The sequence below is a fragment of the Symphalangus syndactylus genome, chromosome 12, assembly GCF_028878055.3.
Source record: "Symphalangus syndactylus isolate Jambi chromosome 12, NHGRI_mSymSyn1-v2.1_pri, whole genome shotgun sequence".
Taxonomy (NCBI): Eukaryota; Metazoa; Chordata; class Mammalia; order Primates; family Hylobatidae; genus Symphalangus; species Symphalangus syndactylus.
In genome coordinates this window covers 98,241,599-98,262,170 of record NC_072441.2, presented here as the reverse complement: position 1 = coordinate 98,262,170, position 20,572 = coordinate 98,241,599, and the positions used below count along the sequence as shown (strand labels likewise).

General features: G+C 38.9%; 1 long non-coding RNA gene across 1 annotated transcript in view; it reads right to left on the bottom strand.

Annotated features, from left to right (window-relative positions):
• The window catches only part of LOC134734527 (uncharacterized), a 64,018-nt gene extending 47,416 nt beyond the window's left edge, over positions 1-16,602 (bottom strand). The window contains exon 1 of the long non-coding RNA XR_010117623.1: positions 16,177-16,602. This is a non-coding gene — a long non-coding RNA (uncharacterized lncRNA). The remainder of the gene's footprint in view (positions 1-16,176) is intronic.
• Positions 16,603-20,572: the final 3,970 nt, after the last annotated feature.

The window sequence follows — 20,572 nt, the reverse complement described above, 5'->3', positions numbered from 1 at the left end:
TTCCTCCAAATGATCACAACACCTCTCCAGCAAGGGCTGAGGCTGAGTCCTTGGGCTGAGTCTGATGGCTGAAATGACAGAAGTAGGCTTCAGAAGGTGGGTAATGAATTTTGCTGAGCTAAAGGAACATGTTGTAACACAATGCAAAGAAGCTAAGAATCATGATAAAACAACACAGGAGCTGACAGCCAAAACAGTCAGTTTAGCCTGTTAGAGCTGAAAAACACACTACAAGAACTTCACAATGCAATCACAAGTATTAATAGCAGAATAGACCAAGTGCAGGAAAAAAACTCAGAACTTGAAGACTATCATTCTGAAATAAGACAGGCAGACAAAAATAGAGAAAAAAAAATGAAAAGGAATGAACAAAACCTCTGAGAAATATGAGATTATGTAGAGACCAAATCTATGACTGATTGGGGTACCTGAAAGAGACAGACAGAATGGAATCAAGTGGGAAAACATACTTTAGGATATCATCCAGGAGAACTTCCCCAACCTAGCAAGACAGGCCAACATTAAAATTCAGGAAATGCAGAGAACCACAGTAAGATACTTCATGAGAAAATCATGCACAAGAGACATAATCATCAGATTCTCCAAGGTCAATATGGAAGAGAAAATGTTAAGGGCAGCCAAAGAGAAGGCCGTATCATCTACAAAGGCAAGCCTATGAGACTAACAGTGGACCTCCCCATGGAAATCCTACCAGCTAGAAGAGATGGGGGGCCAATTCTTTAAGAATTCGACATTCTTAAAGGAAAGAATTTCCAACCCAGAATTTCATATCCAGCCAAACTAAGCTTCATAAGCAAAGGAGAAATAAGATTATTATCAGACAAGCAAATGTGGAGAGAATTTGTTACCAATAGGCCTGCCTTGCAAGAGCTCCTGAAGGAGCACTAAATATGGAAAGGAAAAATCATTACCAGCCAATACAAAAACACACTGAAATACACAGACCAGTGACACTATGAAGCAACCACATAAACAAGTCTGCACAATAACCAGCTAGCAACATGATGACAGGATCAAATCCACAAGTAACAACACTAACCTTAAATGTAAATGGGCTAAAGGGCTCAGATAAGAGACAAAGAGTGGTAAGCTGGATGAAGAACCAAGACCATCAGTATGCTGTCATCAAGAGATCCATCTCACACATAATGACACTCATAGGCTCAAAATGAAGGCATGAAGGAAAATTTACCAAGCAAATGGAAAACAGGAAAAAGCAGGGGTTGCAATCCTAGTTTCTGGCAAAACAGACTTTAAACCAACAAAGATCAAAAACAAAGGGTATTACATGATGGTAAAGGGTTCAATTCAACAAGAAGAGCTAACTATCCTAAATATATATGCACCCGATACAGGAGCACCCAGATTTGTAAAGCAATTTCTTAGAGATTTTCAAAGTAACTTAGACTCCCACACAATAATAGTGGTGGACTTTAATATCCCACTGACAATATTAGACAGATCATTGAGAAAGAAAATTAACAAAGACATTCAGGACTTGAACTCAGCTCTGGATCAAGTGGACCTGACAGATATATATAGAACTCTTCACCCAAAAACAACAAAGTATACCTTCTTCTCATCGCCACACAGCACTTACTCTAAAATTGATCATACCCAGAAGTAAAACATTCCTCAGCAAGTGCAAAAAAACTGAAATCATAATAAACAGTCTCTCAGACCACAGCACAATCAAATTAGAATTCAAAATTAAGAAATTCACTCAAAACCAGACAATTACATAGAAAGTGAACAACCTGCTCCTGAATGACTCTTGGGTAAATAAGGAAATTAAGGCAAATACCAAGAAGTTCATTGAACCAATGAGAACAAAAATACAATGTACCAGAATCTCTGGGGCACAACTAAAGCAGTGTTAAGAAGGAAATTTATAGCACTAAATGACCACATCAAAAAGCTAGAAAGATCTCAAGTTAACAACCTAATCCTACAACTAAAAGAACTAGAGAACTAAGAACAAACAAACCCCAAAGCTAGCAGAAGACAAGAAAAAACCAATATCAGCCAAACTGAAGGAGACAGAAACACAAAAAAACCTTCAAAAAAATCAATGAATCCAGGAGTTGATTTTTTGAAAAAAATAATAAAATAGACTGCTAGCTAGACTAATAAAGAAAAAAAGAGAAGACTCAAATAAACACAATCAGAAATGATAAAAGGGACATCACTACTGACACCACGGAAATACAACCACAAGAGAATATGGTAAACACCTCTATGCACGTAAGCTAGAAAATCTAGAAGAAACAGATAAATTCCTGGACACATACACCCTCCCAAAACTGAACCAGGAAGAAACTGATTCCCCAAATAGACAAATAATGAGTTCTGAAATTGAGGCAGTAATAGCCTAACAACCAAAAAAAGCCCAGGACCAGACGGATTCACAGTTGAATTCTACTGAAGGTACAAAGAAAAGCTGGTACTATTTCTACTAAAACTATGCCCAAAAAATTGAAAAGGAGGGACTCCTCCCTAACTCACTGTATGAGGCCAGCATCATACTGATACCAAAACCTGGTAGAGATACAACAAAAATAGAAAACTCAGGCCAATCATAATGAACATTGATGCAAAAACCCTCAATAAACTGAATTCAGCAGTACATCAAAAAGCTAATCCACCACAGTCAAGTAGGCTTCATCCCTGGGATGCAAGATTGGTTCAACATATGCACACCAATAAATGTGATTCATCACATAAATAGATCTAAAGACAAAAACCACGTGATTATTTCAATAGATGCAGAAAAGGCTTTCAATAAAATTCAACATCCCTTCATGTTAAAAACTTTCAGCCAGGCGCAGTGACTGGCTGGGTGTGGTGGCTTACACCTGTAATCTCAGCACTTTGGGAGGCCAAGGCAGGCAGATCACTTGAGGTCAGGAGTTTGATACCAGCCTGGCCAACATGGTGATACCCCATCTCTACTAAATATGCAAAAATTAGCCAGGTGTAGTGGCACACACCTGTAGTCCCAGCTACTCGGGAAGCTGAGGCAGGATAATCTTTTAAACCTCAGAGATGGAGCTTGCAGTGAGCTGTGATCATGCCACTGCACTCCAGCCTGGGTAACAAAGCAAGACTCTGGCAAAACAAAACAAAACACCTCTCAATGAACTAGGTATTGAAGGAACATAGCTCAAAATAATAAGACCAATCCATAACCAATATCACATTGAATGGGCAAAAGCTGGAAGCAGTCCTCTTGAAAACTGGTACAGGACAAGGATGCCCTCTCTCACCATTCCTATTCAACACAGTATTGGAAGTTCTGGCCAGGGCAATCAGGCAAGAGAAAGAAATAAACTGTATTCATATAGGAAGGGAGGAAGTCAAACTACCTTTGTTTGCAGATGACATGATCCTGTACCTAGAAAACCCCATTGTCTCAGCCTAAAAGCTTCTGAAGCTTCAACAAAGTCTGAGGATACAAAATCAATGTGCAGAAATAACGAGCATTCCTATACACCAACAACAGGCAAGCAGAGTGTCAAATCATGAATGAACTCCCATTCACAATTGCCACAAAAAGAATAAGATGCCTAGGAATAAAACTAACAAGGGAAGCGAAGGACCTCTTCAAGGAGAACTACAAACCACTGCTCAAAGAAATCAGAGATGACACAAACAAATGGAAAAACATTCCATGCTCATGGATAGGAAAAATCAGTTTTGTGAAAACAGCCATACTGCCCAAAGCAATTTATAAATTCAATGTTATTCCCATTAAACTACTGTGGACATTCTTCACAGAATTAGGAAAAACTATTTTAAAATTCATATGGAAATGAAAAAGAGCTTGAATAGCCAAGACAATCCTGAGCAAAAACAACAAAGCTGGAGGCATCACAATATCCGACTTCAAACTATACTACAGGACTACAGTAACCAAAACAGCATGGAACTGGTACAAGAACAGACACATAGACCACTGGAACAAAATAGAGAACCCAAAAATAAGACTGCACAGCTGCAACCATCTGATCTTCAACAAACCTGACAAAAACAAGCAATAGGGAAACAATTTCCTATTTAATAATTGGTGCTGGGAGAATTGGCTAGCCATATGCAGAAAATTAAAACAGGACCCCTTCCTTACATCAGATACAAAAACTCAAGATGGATTAAAGACTTAAAGGTAAAATGCAAAACTATAAAAATCCTAGAAGAAAATCTAGGCAATGTCATTTAGGACACAGACACAGTCAAAGATTTCATGGTGAAAATGCCAAAAGCAATTGCAACAAAAACAAAAATTGACAAATGGAATCTAATTAAACTAAAGAGCTTCTGCATAGCAGAAGAAACTATCATAAGGGTGAACAGAAAATCTACAGAATGGGAGAAAATTTTTGCAATCTGTGCATCTGACAAAATCCTAATATCCAGCAACTACAAGGAACTTAAACAAACTTATGAGAAAAAAACAACTCCATTAAAAAGTGGGCAAAGGACGTGGACAAACACTTCTCAAAAGAAGATATACATGGGGCCAACAAACATGAAAAAAAAGCTCAGCATCACTGATCATTACAGAAATGCAAATCAAAACCACAATGAGATGCCATCTCATGCCAGTCAGAATGACTATTGTTAAAAAGTCAAGGCTGGATGCGGTGGCTCACACTTGTAGTCCCAGCACTTTGGGAGGACAATGTGGGCAGATTCCTTGAGCTCAGAAGTTTGAGACCAGCCTGGGAAACATGTTGAAACTCTGTCTCTACAAAAAATACAAAAATTAGCCAGACATGGTGGCACATGTCTGTGGTCCCAGCTACTTGGGAGGCTAAGGCAGGAGGATGACTTGAGACCAGGGGGCAGAGGTTGCAAGGAGCCAAGATCATGCCACTGCACCCCAGGCTGAGAGACAGAATAAGACCCTGGCTCGAAAAAAAAAGTCAAAAAGCAACAGATGCTAGTGGTGAGGTTGCAGAAAAAAGGGAATAATTATACCTTGTTGGTGGGAGTGTAAACTATTTCAACCATTGTGGAAGATAGTGTGATGATTCCTCAAAGACCTAGAGGCAGAAATACTATTTAACCCAGCAATCCCATTATTGGGTATATGCCCAAAGGAATATAAATCATTCTGTTATAAAGATACATGCATGTGTATGTTCGTTGCAGCACTATTCACAATAGCAAAGATACGGAATCAACCTAAGTGTCCATCAATGATAGACTGGATAAAGAAAATGTGGTACATATACACCATGGAACACTATGCAGCCATAAAAGGAAACAAGATCATGTCTTTTGCAGGGACATGGATGGAATTAGAGGCCATTATCCTCAGCAAACTAACTCAGGAACAGAAAACCAAATACTGCATGTTCTCACTTCTAAGTGGGAGCTGAATGATGAGAACACATGGACACATGACGGGGAACAATACACACTAGGGCCTGTCAGAGGGTGTGAAGCCAGGAGGGAGAGCATCAGGAAGAATATCTAATGGATGTTGGACTTAATACCTAGGTGATGGGACACCACCTAGGTGCAGCAAACCACTATGGCACACGTTTACCTATATAACAAACCTGCACATCCTGCACATGTACCGCTGAACTTAAAAAAAAAAAAAACCTAAAAATACAAATACCATAAGATTCAGCACTCCAGCTGCTAGATATTTATCCAAAGGAAAGAAAAGCAGTATACAAATGGATATCTGTACCCCTGTGTTTTTTGCAGCATTATTAACAACAGCCAAGATATGTAATCAACCTAATAGTCCATCAGTGAATAAATGGTTAAAGAAAATGTGGTATACACACAATGGAATACTATTTATCCATATAAAAGAATGAAATCCTGTAATTTGCAGCAACCTGGATGGAACTGGAGGTCATTATGTTAAGTGACATAAGCCAAGTACAGAAAGACAGATATTGCATGTTCTCACCTGTATATGGGAGCAAAAAAAAAAAGCTGATTTCATAGAGGTAGAGAGTAGAATGAGAGTTACCAGAGGCTGGGAAGGGAGTGGGGAGGGAGTGATGAAGGGAGGTTGGTTAATGAGTACAAACATAAAGTCAGATGGAAGGAATAAATTCTAGTGTTCAATAGCACAGGAGAGTGACTATAGCTGACGACAATATATTGTATATTTCAAAATAGCTAGAATGAAAGATTTAAAATGTTCCCAACATAAAGAAATGATAAATGATAGAGGTAATGGATATCCTAAATACCATTATTTGATCATTACACATTGTATACATGTAACAAAATATCACATGTACCCCATAAACATGTACAAATATTATGTATTAATAAAAGATAATCAAAATTTAAGAAAAGAAAAAATAATCTGAAGAATCTTCTGACGTTATACATGAGTGGGACAAGAATCTTGTTGGGAGTGGAAGGGGAAAGGCATTACCCTCACTCAGATACACTCAGGAAAACTACTAAATCAAGTTTATGAAGCTCTACTTGCTCATCTACTTCCAAGTTTTTCTCATATAGAATCAAATGTTTGAATCCATTTCTTCTTATAACAGAGTCATATAAATAAATTATTATAAATATAATCTTTTCATGTTTCCCAGACATCATCATATTGGTGATGTTTATTTTGAGAGTACAGACTTTTATATCAGCAGCGCTGGGATCCAGTTTGCGATTGGTCCTTTAACCAGTCACATGACCTTGGGCTACTTTCTTAAACTCTCTAAGGCTTAGTTTCTATACTTTCAAAGTGCAAACACCTATCTCACAGGGCTGTTGAAAGAATTAAGTAAAATCATAGATGTAAAGAACTTAGCATTCACTGAGTTCTTATTACTGTTATTTTCCCACCATTTGAAAGGAAATTCCAAAGGGCTGAAGTGAGGAAGAGACAGAGAAAAGTTCTTCTCATGTACTTTCTGATCCAAGGAAATGCCAAACAGTTAGTATCTCAGAGATAAACTTACATTTCCTTTCAAGAAACGGATATGTTAATTTGCTCACCCATTGTAATAATTTCACTATGTATATCAAAATAGCATGGTGTTCACCTTAAATCATACGATTTTTAAAAAGAAAGAAATGGTGGCTAGACTCAGAGCAATATTCAGAAAGGCCTATTGAATAGGACTCAAAACATCACAAGATATTTCATTGTTTGATGGGCCTGGTTCTCATAATTTAAATTTCCGTTTTAACAATACATATTGTCAAAGAACATCTGGTAGACACAGAGGGCCTGTCTGCCACATTACTTTTTCCTTTTTGACAAATATTCCTAAAGACGGTGAGAATCAGACAGTCTTCCAGGACATCCTTTTGTTCTTCTTGCAATAACCCAAATCCTTTCTGTACACGTATTTAACCCAACGGTGCAGGAAAATTGTAGCCTTCTTATTCTTGCTAAGGTTCCAAATGCAGGTGTGAAATGACTTCCCAAGAAAATCTTTTAAAGAATTCCTCTCAAGAGACTGCTTAATTATATCTCTAGGGCATAGCACGCACGTATTACATGAATTTAAATTTTCTTATTGTTTTCTGATCTTAGTCACTGAAGACAAAGAAGACCATGAAGACACTCAGGCACTGAAGACAATTTTGGAGTACCTTCCCAGCTTGCCTCCTCCTTTAACTGTGCTCCTCACCTATAGCTCATAGCTGTGTTACCAGAAAGGGGTCTCAATCCAGACCCCAACAGAGGGTTCTTGAATCTCACACAAAAAAAAAGAATTCTAGGAGAGTCCATAGAGTAAGTTGAACATGAGTTTATTAAAAAAGCAAAGCAATAAAGCGTGGCTATTCCATAGGCAGAGCAGCCCCCAAGGGCTGCTGGTTTCCCATTTTTATGATTATTTCTTTATTATATGCTAAATAAGGGGTGGATTTTTCATGCCTCCCCTTTTTAGACCATAGAGCGTGGTGACTTCTTGACACTGCCATGCCATTTGTAAACTGTCATGGCGCTGGTGGGAGCATAGCAGTGAGCAAAACCAGAGGTCACTCTCATTGCCATCTTGATTTTTGTTGGGTTTTAGCCAGCTTCCTTACTGCAACCTGTTTTATCAGCAAGGTCTTTATGACCTGTATTTTGTGCTAACCTCCTATTTCATCTTGTCACTGGGAATGCCTTAACTGCTTGGGAATGCAGCCCAGTAGGTCTCAGCATTATTTTGCCCAGCTCCTGTTCAAGATGGAGTTGCTTTGGTTCAAAGGCCTCTGAGAGTGTGGGGTGGACAGAAAGAGAGAGACACAGCCATATTGCACAATGTGACCTTACTCCCTGGCCACAGTTGATTGATAGGAGAAGAAGTGAGACTCTGCCAGAACAACTGGTGACCATTCTCAGTGAAATGGGAATTGAAAGCAAGGGCAAGGGCTACCAAGACAGAGATAGTCCATCACTCCATCATTTGTTCCCTGTGGCTGAATCCAGAACATGCAAAGTGGGAAGCTGAGGTTGCCCATGTTTTCTGTTATGTGGACTAGGGAGCAGAGAATGCCACCCACAAGGAAAGAGAAAACTCAAGCATATGTTCAGAACAAAGCAAAGCTTGAATAGAAAGAGTCTATTTCCTGGTTTCCAGCAGCTTTCTCATCTCTGGTCGCATCCCAAGGTCTGGCTGCATTCTTGCCATTGAGTTTTATATCACCCTTGCATCCATATACTAAACATTCCTCTTTTCACCTAGTTCAACCTGCGATCCAATCACTGATGTAATTGATATACTGAGCTTCAGTCATCTTTTCCCAGCACCTTGATTTTTTTTTTTCATTCTGAATGTATTACCTGACTCTTCTATCTTCTGTTTCCCTTAGAGTGTTCTGGCCCTATATTTTGTACATAGGGAGGTATGTTTCCCTACTTAGGGACCACATATGACCAGACTACCTTACCTGCACTTATATTGCCAGTTTGCTTACATCTAACATGGACTCTCTCCTCTCTAGGCAAGTGCTTATTATCCCATTCCTCCATTTCCATAGAGAGGCAAAGATTTCCATTCCACTTCCAGGAGAGATCAGTAAGGGAAGAGGGGACATTTCTGTCCCTTTTCTATATCTTACTCATTCCTTCCCACAGTCAAAGTAATGCTCCTGTCATTAGGATTTGGAAAAGTGATTAGACTCACAAAGCAAGCTGTGGTCTTTTTGCTTGCTCCTGTTTCACTGTGGAGAGAAAGTATAGAGATGTAGCAATCCTTTTCTCCTTTCCTGTCAGGGCCGTCCATTCTCCCTGGATCAAGGGAGACTGCAGATCTCTTTGTATCTGTCTTGGCAAATATTAACCCATCACACTAGATGTTTGTTTTGGAGAGGGGACGGGGTGCAGCAGACAGGCAGGGGTAATCATATCCCAAGATCTAGACTTGTGAGGTAGGAAGAAGTAGGACATGGGAGCAAGAAAGTTTGGAATGCAGATCCAAGATGCATTCTCCAACTTTGCTTTATATATAGTAAACTAATATGTGATCCTTGGTCCTCAGGTCTATTTCTAAATTGACTAAAGTCTATTTCTAAATTGACTAAATCATTTAGATAAATGAATACGATTGGTCTCTTGGAATCCTCACCAGTGTTGAAAATATCTCTCGGAGTCCTCACTAGTGTTGAAGATACTTTAAGGAATGAAGAGTTGCATGAAATAAATAAACATCTATCTAGAGAATAAGGTATATGCCTTAGGAGTCTGAGATGTTATTGCCTATTAAAAGATGTCTAATCTGTCAATCTACCTTAGTTGTTCTCCTTTATTCCCTAAACTAGTAAAAAGTAATATATTTTACCCAGTGGCTGTAGTCAAAAACCTTCAAATCTTCCTTGATTCCCCCTCCTTGCTTCACTAACCACATTCAAACAATCACCAGCTCCTATTGATTTTCCCTGCCCAATGTTTCCTCTATGCCTTGAACTGCCTAAGTTCAAACCCTTCTATCTGTAGTTTTCATTATTGCTGTAACTTTCTAGTTGCCTTCTTTGCCTCTAACTCTCTTTCTACATTATAGCAAGATTTATTTTTGTGAAATAATCTGATGAGATCAGTGCCCTGACTAAAAACCTTAGGTAGTCTCTTTGCACAATCTGCCCCAACCTAGCTAGTCTCAGCAACTTCGTTTTCTTCCATCTTGCTTTACCATGTCCTGATATCTCTACATCTGTAGCCACCATGCTCCCACTTGATAACCCAGCCATGTGGATATATTCACCATATCTTAAATTACATGTCTTTTCACATGCAATTAAATGCCCAGTGATTTCCCTATGCCTGAAATATTCTTACCCCAGACTCTGCCTCCCTGCCTTAAGAAAAACTACTTATCCTTGGAGTCCCATGTAAAAATTTAAATCATATGTGCAGTAGGTTCACATTTGCTCCTCATTGCTATTTCCAAACTATTCTCTTTCTTTGTCTCCTCACTAAGTACTCTAGGGGTTAATCTCATATAAATCATATTACTCATTATCCCTCATTGTTTATGTCACCAACCAGCCCCCAGGTAATACCCCTTTATTTCCCACTGATTTTAGTTCTTGGTTCACTTTCACCCTACTACTTATGTCTTAATTCTGGGATGATTGCAATACACCCATTAGGGATTCAATCTAACACTCTAGCCTCTCAGTTAAACTCCTCTTTTTCAGTGATCTAACCCTCATACTACCTCAGCCATATGTTTATATGTTCATAAACCTAGACCCTCTCATCATCAATAATCCCTGTACGATCTCAATTTAGTTTATCCCATTCTCTGACCATAACTTCCATCTATCACTTTATTCCCTCTAATTCCTCAATTCCAATTTCGCCAGGATCTCCAATCCATTCCTCTTCCTGTCTTTCCACTGTCTGTAACCTCATTAATATCCTCTCTTTCATGCTTACTCATCTTAAATTCCATGGTTAATTAGCATATTCACTTATTTGTATACACTCTCAATTCTTTGTCCCTGCTATACTCACTCGAAAAAATCACAACCCTGCTTAAATTTATCATTGTGCCTACAACCATGCAAAAGAATGAGCTGAAGACAAATGTACAAGATTATGAACCTTAAGTTAGCCTGTCTGCTGCTTGATGATCATACTATACTTTTCCAATCCATTCATTCTACCGTATACTTGATGGCTATTTTGTTCTTTCTCCTCTCTTCTCAAACCCACAATATACCACCTCGATCTTTACTCTCAGATAATGATCTTTTTTTTCTACTTCACTTAGAAAATTAAAGCAAACAAAAAAAGATTTCCATAGACACCCACCACCTGCTCCAGAATCTGCACACATAAACTCCCACCTGCTTCTAGGGAGGATTTATTTATCCATGTTTCTATTTAAAATTCAATCCTCCCATTTGCAAATCAGATTCTATCTTGTCTTAACTACTCAATGACATTACACTAGCAATTCCTTTCTTAAATCATTAATTTCTCCATCTCTATCAAATCTTTCCCATCAAAATACATACACACCATTAAATTATTTCTTCCACCTTCACCTCAAACTATAAGAATCCTAGAAGAAAACCTAGGAAACTCCACTCTGGACATTGGCCTTGGAAACAATTTATGACTAAGTCCTCAAAAGCAATTGCAACAAAAACAAAATTTGACAAGTGGGACCTAATTAAACTAAAGAGCTTCTGCATAGCCAAGGAAACCATTAACAAAATAAACAGACAACCTACAGAATGAGAGAAAACATTCACAATATGCATATCATGAAGTTCTAATATCCAGGATCTACAAGGAACTTAAACAATTCAATAAGCAAAAAACAAATAACCTCATTAAAAAGTGGGCAAAAGACATGAACAGACACTTCTCAAAAGAAAACATCCAAGCAGCCAACAAACATGAAAAAAATGCTCAACATCACTAATCATCAGAGAAACGCAAGTCAATACCACAATAAGATACCATCTGACACCAGGCAGCATGGCTGTTATTAAAAAGTCAAAAAACAACAGACACTAATGAGGCTGCAGAGAAAAAGGAATGCTTATACACTGCTGGAAATAATGTAAATTAGTTCAGCCACTGTGGAAAGAAGCTTGGAAATTTCTCAAAGAACTTAAAATGAAACAACTGTTCCACCCAGTAATCCCATTACTGACTATATACCCAAAGGAAAATAAATCATTCTACCAAAAAGACACATGCATGTGTATGTTCATTGCAGCAATATTCACAATAGCAAAGACATGGAATCAACCTAGGTGTCCATCAGTAGTGGATTGGATAAAGAAAATGTGGTACATATACACCATCAAATAATACATGGTCATAAAAAAGAATGAACTTATGTCCTTTGCTGCAACATGGATGCAGCTGGAGGCCATTATCCTAAGTGAATTAATGCAGGAACAGAAAAACAAATACCACATGTTCTCACTTGTAAGTGAAAGCTATGCATTGGGTAGTCATAGATGTAAAGATGGCAACAGTAGACACTGGGGACTTCTAGGGTGGAAAGAAGAGAGGTAGGCAAGGGTTGAAAAACTACTGGGTACTATGCTCACTACCTGGGTGACAGAATAAATCATACCCCAAACATCAGCATCACCCAGTATATCCATATAACAAACCTGCACATATACCTCTGAATCTAAAATAAAAGTTGAAATTATATGAAAAATGATTTCTTCCATCTTATAAACAAGAATCTTTCTCTTAATCCTACTTCCCTTGCCTGACACATTGCTTTATTTGTTTGCAAATTTGTCTCCCTTTCCAGCAAAAACTCCTTGAGTTTTCTGTACTCCTTCTCTCTGATTCTTCTCTTTCCAAACTTAATTATACCTATTCCAATCCAATTTTTGGTCCTACCTAGTCTACCAAAATTGCAATAGTCAATTATCAGTTCTCTTCTTATTTGACTTATCAGAAATATTTGATATATTCGATTCCTCTGTCCTCCTGGATAAACTTTCTTCATTTGGCTTCCAGAACACCCTACTCTTGATTTAATTTACTGGTCTACTTTATTGGTCATTCCTCCTTAGTATCCTTTAATGGTTTTTCCTTTTCTTCCCAAACTTAATGATTATGAGTTCTAGGATTCATCCTTCGTTCTTTTCTCTGTGTTTACTCATTCCTTTGGTAATCTCATCCAGAATCATGACCTTAAACATCATCTCTGTGCTGATGGCTCCCAATATTCCATTTTCAGCCTAGTAGTCTCTTCTGAACTTAGATTTGCATATTCAATTGGCTCCTCAACATTTTCACTTGGTGTCATCCCAACACTCACCAAGGTTGAGTTTAAGCTGCTCTAATTCTTGATCTTCTTTCACCATGAAAACTGTTTTACCACCAACTTCCCCTATCTCAAATGACAGAAACTATGTTCTCCTGGTAGTTCAGGCCAAACATTTGACATTCATCTTTGACTTTTCCTTTATTACACCCTCCCACCCAATCATTCAGCAAATCTAGTTGGTTTTAATTTTGTATATATGCAGAACCCAAACACTTCTCACTACTTTCGGTGCTACACCCTGGTGGGAGCCACCATCACCTCTCTCCTGAAATGCAGCAATATTCTAACATAGGGGACAGCAACGTTTTTCATATGGAGTGATATAGTAAGTATTTCTTTGTTTCATGGGCCATACAGTCATTGTGGCAACTACTCACCTCTATTATGGTAATGCAAATGGGACTAGCTATGTCCCAATAAAAGTTTATTTACAAAAAGCAATAAGCCAGATTTGGATCATGAACCATAGTTTACCAAGTCCTGGTCTAACTGGTCTCCTTGCTTCTATTCTTACCCCAGTTATCATTTCTTGACACAGAAGCGAGGAATCTTTTTAAGACACAACTCATATGTCACTTCTCTGCAATGCTCCCCTTCTCACTCAGAATAAAAGCGAAAGTCGTTTCAATGACCTACAAGATCCTACATAATCTTGCCCCAGTCATATTCTTGAACCTCACATACGACTACACTCTCTCCCTCATTCACTGTTGCAGCTGCACTGACCTCTTGCTGTCTCTCAAATGGGCCAGGCACACTCAAAACTTAGGGCATTGCACTAGCTGTTCCTTTTTTCCCCAGATATCAACACGGCTTATGCCCGCATCTTTGCATTTCTTTTCTCAAATGCCACCTCTTCAATGAAGCCAATACCGACAACCCTTTGAAGTTACAAACATCCCCCCGTGAATTTCAATCCCCCTCTTCTACTCTATTCCCCCCCACACCACTTTCTAACATAAAAATAATTTACTTATTTATATTTATGACCTTTCCACCTCTCCTAGAGTATAAGCTCTACAAGGCCAGGGACCTTGGTTTTATTCCTTGATGTAGCCTGAGATCCTTGAGCAGTGCCTGGCACATAGTAGGCATTAAAAAATGTGTTGAGTCTGGGCACAATAGCTCATGCCTGTAATCCCAGCACTTTGGGAGGCCGAGGCAGGTGGATCACTTGAGTTCAGGAGTTTGACACCAGCCTGGGCAACATGGCGAAACCCCATCTCTACTAAAAATACAAAAAATTAGCCACATGCCTGTAATCCCAGCTACTTGGGAGGCTGGGGCACAAGAATCGCTTGAACATGGGAGGCGGAGGTTGCAGTGAGCCAAGATCATGTCACTGCACTCCAGCCTGGGTGACAGAGCAAGACTCTTTCTCAAAAACAAAACAAAACAAAACCAAAAAATGTGTTGAATGAATGAATCTCTGTAACCTCCCTCAAATCCCAGAGATGGAGTTACTCTTTTACCTATTTTTTTAAACTTTTTGTACATACCACTCATTTAGTCCATTTTATCCTGAATTATTACTATCATTTATGTATCTATCTGTCCCATTACTGACCCATGATCTTTTAAGACATTTTCTATATGTTTATTTGCTGAAACTAATACAGTGTCTGTCATGCAACAAAAGGTCAAATTGTGCCAACTTAATGAATGTACAAAGGTGCCATATACACGTAGTTCTCTGACACCAAATTACTAGTTCTGGAAGTCAGCTATTGTTTTAAAAGTCTCTCTTCAACCCCCACTCTAAATACATGTATACACACACTCCACTAATAGAGATAATTTAAAACTATTTTTCACATATTTGCTTAATTAGCTTGCAGTGACCTCTGCAAAAACACTGGCCTCTGATGATTATAAGAGGTAGTTTTTTGGCATGGACACCAAAGCATCAGAGTCAGCTGGAACTAAGGAAAGCAATAACACAACTGGTTTTAATTACTCATGACAGGCAGCTGAAGATATCTGACACAGGCTTTCTTTCCAATACATCACTCAAAACAGGCCAGTTACAGGAAATGGTGGAGAGAAAAAAAAAATCAAGATGGGGCCAAAATGTGTCCATAATACAAAGCAGATCATCTTTCACACGGATGACCTTATTCACTTTGTTTTATATTTTTATGATGGGCTCAAATCTATAAAACTGCTGATGCTTTAAGACTTTGCATGCTTCTACGCCAGTGCTTAGGAGTGGTGGCTCAGGTTCTCGAAAAAGGAGGTAGATGAAGAGTGCACCCATTCATGAATCACTATATAAATCAAGAGGTTCTCCAAAGTTCATCTAGGATTGCAGGCATGTTTGCAATTAGCTCATCTGTGACATCAAGTGAGCACCTTCTAATCAACATTCACAGAAGGATTAACGTCATTTATAACCTAGTTAGTTTCTTCTGACCTCTTGCATAGCAGGAAATGAGTGAGGATTTTGTTATTAATATAACCTACTCACAATTTCAACATATCTATCTCTCTTACCAAGTGTACACACTCACCTAATGAAACTATGGACTTCAGAGTGCTCATATCCTCGGGTTGGCTCCTCTTAAAAAAAAAGAGAGGGCCGGGCGCGGTGGCTCAGACCTGTAATCCCAGCACTTTGGGAGGCCGAGGTGGGCAGATCACCCTGGATTGGGAGTTTGAGACCAGCCTGACCAACATGGAGAAACCCTGTCTCTACTAAAAATACAAAATTAGCCGGGCGTGGTGGCACATGCCTGTAATCCCAGCTACTCGGGAAGCTGAGGCAGGAGAAGCGCTTGAACCCAGGCGTTGGAGGTTGCGGCGAGCCGAGATCGCGCCATTGCACTCCAGCCTGGGCAACAAGAGTGAAACTCCGTCTCAAAAAAAAAAAAAAAACAGAGAGAGAGAGAGAATGAGATTTCCTAACTAGACAGGATTTTACCTCAGGATCCAGTCTTGCTACAATCTTCTCCCAGATGCTTGCCTGATCCCAGTGTGGACCAAGCTTCTTGTTTCTGTGCACTTCCTGATTCTTGCCACTTGCATTGTACTGTTTTGACCAGTCTTGCACACCGTAGTTCTCATGGAACTTAAAAAACCCTTCGTTTGGTGGGGGGCGGTGGCTCACGCTTGTAATCCCAGCACTTTGGGAGGCCGAGGCGGGCGGATCACGAGGTCAGGAGATCGAGACCACGGTGAAACCCCGTCTCTACTAAAAATACAAAAAACTAGCCGGGCGCGGTGGCGGGCGCCTGTAGTCCCAGCTACTCGGAGAGGCTGAGGCAGGAGAATGGCGTGAACCCGGGAGGCGGAGCTTGCAGTGAGCCGAGATCGCGCCACTGCACTCCAGCTTGGGTGACAGAGCGAGACTCCGTCTCAAAAAAAAAAAAAAGCCCTTCGTTTTTCCTGCTGCTTTGTTCTAATTCCTGTTTGATGCCTTCAGAAATCAAGATTATCCCGTCTTTCTACTTTTTTATCACTTTGCATTATATCAGCAAAGCTTTTGAGTTCCTGAAGTGTACTAGGGCCAGTAATAGAAACTGAGACACTAACCGTGAATACTCCATCAGGGAGCTCAGAATTTAATAGAAGAAATGGCAGGTAAACAGACGATTATGAAGTCACGGAAGTGCCGTGATATGGTAAGCAGAAGGGAGCCCAGAATAGGGGTACTTAGCCCAGCACCCGAGGAGTAAGGGAAGCTTTACTGGAGTCAGCAAAATCTGAGTGGTCTGGGCCTGACAAAAATAAAATAAAATATATATGCCAAGGAAGTAACATGTAAAAATGCCACAAATTAGGGCTCCCTAAGGGACCTACAGTACTTAAGTACAGCTGCAGGAGTGGAGAGGGAAGCCAGGGCCAAATCACAAAAGCTTTATATGCCATTCTAAGAAGATAGAAATTCATCCTCTTGGTGGTGGAGAGTCATTGAAAGTTTACCATTAAGATGGTGCTAGCCTCATAGAATGAGTTGGGAAGGAGTCCTTTCTGCTCAATTTTTTAGAATAATTTCTGTAGGAATGGTACCAGCTCTTCTTTGTACATCTAGTAGAATTCAGCTGTGAGTCCTTCAGGTCCTGGCCTTTTTTTGGTTGGTAGGCTATTTATTACTGATTCAATTTCGGAGCTCATTATTGGTCTGTTCAGGGAATCAATTTCTTCCTTGCTCAGTCTTGGGAGGGTGTATGTGTCCAGGAATTTATTCATCTCTTTTAGGTTTTCTAGTCTGTGTGTGTAGATGTGGTCATAGTAGTCTCTGGTGGTTGTTTTTTTAAATGTGAGGTCAGTAGTAACATTTCCTTTATCATTTCTAATTGTGTTTATTTGGATCTTCTCTATTTTCTTCTTTATTAGTCTAGGTAGTGGTCTTTTTTTTTTTTCTTGGTTATGTTTTGGTTTTTTTTTTGAGACAGAGTCTTGCTCTGTTGCCCAGGCTGGAGTGCAGTGGCACGATCTCGGCTCACTGCAAGCTCCACCTCGTGGGTTCACACCATTCTCCTGCCTCAGCCTCCGGAGTAGCTGGGACTACAGGCATCCGCCACCACGCCTGGCTAATTTTTTTGTATTTTTAGTAGAGATGGGGTTTCACCATATTATCTAGGATGGTCTCTATCTCCTGACCTCGTGATCCGCCTGTCTCGGCCTCTAAAAGTGCTGGGATTACAGGCGTGAGGCACTATGCCCAGCCTTTCTTATTTTTTTCCAAAAAAAACCCAAAAAAAAACAGAAAAACAAAACAAAAAACAACTCTTGGAGTCATTGATCTTTTGAATGTTTTTTCGTGTTTTGATTTCCTTCATTTCAGCTCGTATTTTTGTTATTTCTCATCTTCTGCTACCATTGGGGTTGATTTGTTCTTGCTTCTCTAGTTCTTTCCATTGCGAAGTTAGGTTGTTAATTTTAGATCTTTCTAACTTTCTGATGTGGACATTTAGTGCTATGAATTCTATGAATTTCCCTCTTAACATTGCCATAGCTGTATCCCAGAGATTCTGACATATTGTATCTTTGTTCTCATTATTTTCAAAGAAAGTCTTGATTTCTGTCTTAATTTCATTATTTACCCAATAGTCATTCAGGAGCATGTTGTTTAATTTCCATGTAATTGCATGGTTTTGAGCAATTTTCAGTCTTCTATTTTTATTTTGCTGTGGTCCGAGAGTGTGTTTGGTATGATTTCAGTTCTTTTACATTTGTTGAGAATCGTTTTGTGTCCAATTATGTGGTTGATTTTAGAGTATGTGCCATCTGGCAATGAGAAGAATGTATATTTTGTTGGTTTTGGGTGGAGAGTTCTGTAAAGGTCTAGCAAACCCAATTGACCCAATATTGAGTTTAGGTGCTGAGTATCTTTGCTAATTTACAGGCTTCATGATCTAACATTGTCAGTGGAGTGTTGAAGTCTCCCACCATTATTGTGTGGGAATCTATATCTCTTTGTGGGTCTCTAAGAACTTGCTTTATGAATCTGGGTGCTCCTGTGTTGGGTGCATATATATTTAGGATAGTTAGGTCTTTTGCTGAATTGGACCCTTTACCATTATGTAATGCCCTTCTTTGTCTTTTTTTATTGTTGTTGGCTTGAAATCTGTTTTGTCTGAAATTAGAATTGCTATGAATTTCCTATATCTAGGAAACCCCATAGTCTCAGCCCAGAAGCTCCTTCAGCTGATAAATAACTTCAGCAAAGTTTCAGGATACAAAATCCTTGTATAAAAATCGCTAGCATTCCTATACACCAACAGCCAAACCAAGATCCAAATCAGAAGGCAATCCTACTCAAAAATGTCACATAAATAATAAAATACCTAGGAATACAGCTAACAAGGGAGGTAAAAGATCTCTACAATGAGAATTACAAAATACTGCTCAAAGAAATCAGAGAAGACACAAACGAATGGAAAAACACTCCATGCTCATGTAAAGAAAAAATCAATATCATTAAAATGGCTATACTGCCCAAAATAATTAACAGATTCAATGCTATTCCTATCAAACTACCAAAGACATTCTTCACAGAACTAGAAGAAACTATTTTAAAATTCATATGGAATCAAAAAAGAGCCTGAATTGCCAAGGCAATCCTAAGCAAAAAGAACAAAGCTGGATGTATCATGTTACCCAACTTTAAACTATACTACAAGGCTAGAGTAACCAAAACAGCATGTTACCAGTACAAAAACAGGCACATAGACCAATGGAACAGAATAGAGAGCCCAGAAATAAGGCCTCATATCTATGACCATCTAATCTTCAATAAAGCTTACAAAAATGAGCAATGGGGAAAAGACTCCCTATTTAATAAATGGTGCTGTGATAACTGGTTAGCCATATGCAAAAAATGGAAGTTGGACTGCTTTCTTATGCCATACACAAAAATGAACTCAAGAGGAATTAAAGACTTAAATGTAAAACACAAAACTATAAAAATCCTGGAAGACAACCAAGGTAGTACCATTCTGGATATAGAAACAAGCAAAGATTTCATGAAAAGCACACCAAAAGCAATCACAACAAAAGTAAAAATTGACAAGTTGGATCTAATTAAACTTAAGAGCTTCTGTACAGTGAAAGAAACTATCAACAGAGTAAACAGACAACCTATGGAATGGGAGAAAATATTTACAAACTATGCATCTGATAAACATCTGATATCTGGCATCTGTAAGGAACTTAAATTTGCAAGAGAAAAACAACCCCATTAAAAAATGGGCAAAAGGATATGTGAACAGGCACTTCTCAAAGAAGACATACATGTGGCCAAGAACCACATGAAAAAAAGCTCAATATCACTGATTATTAGAGAAATGGAAATCAAAACCACAATGAGATACCATCTCACACCAGTCAGAATGGCTATTATTAAAAAGTCAAAAAATAACAGATGCTGGTGAGGTTGCAAAGAAAAAGGAACATTTATACACTGTTAATGGGAGTGTAATCAACCATTGTGGAAAGCAGTATGGCGATTCCTCAAAGAGCTAAAAGCAGAACTACCATTCCACCCAGCAATCCCATTACTGGGTACATACCAAGAGAAATATAAATCACTGTCGCATAAAGAAACATGCATGCAAATGTTCACTGCAGCACTATTCACAATAGCAAAGACATAGAATCAACATAAATGCCCATCAATGACAAATTGAATAAAGAAAATGTGGTACATATACACCATGGAATACTATGCAGCCATAAAAAGAATGAGATCATGTATTTTCCAGGAACACAGATGGAGTTGGAGGCTATTATCCTTACCAAACTAGCTCAGGAACAGAAAACCAAATACTGCATGTTCTTATTTATAAGTGGGAGCTAAATGATAAAAATTTATG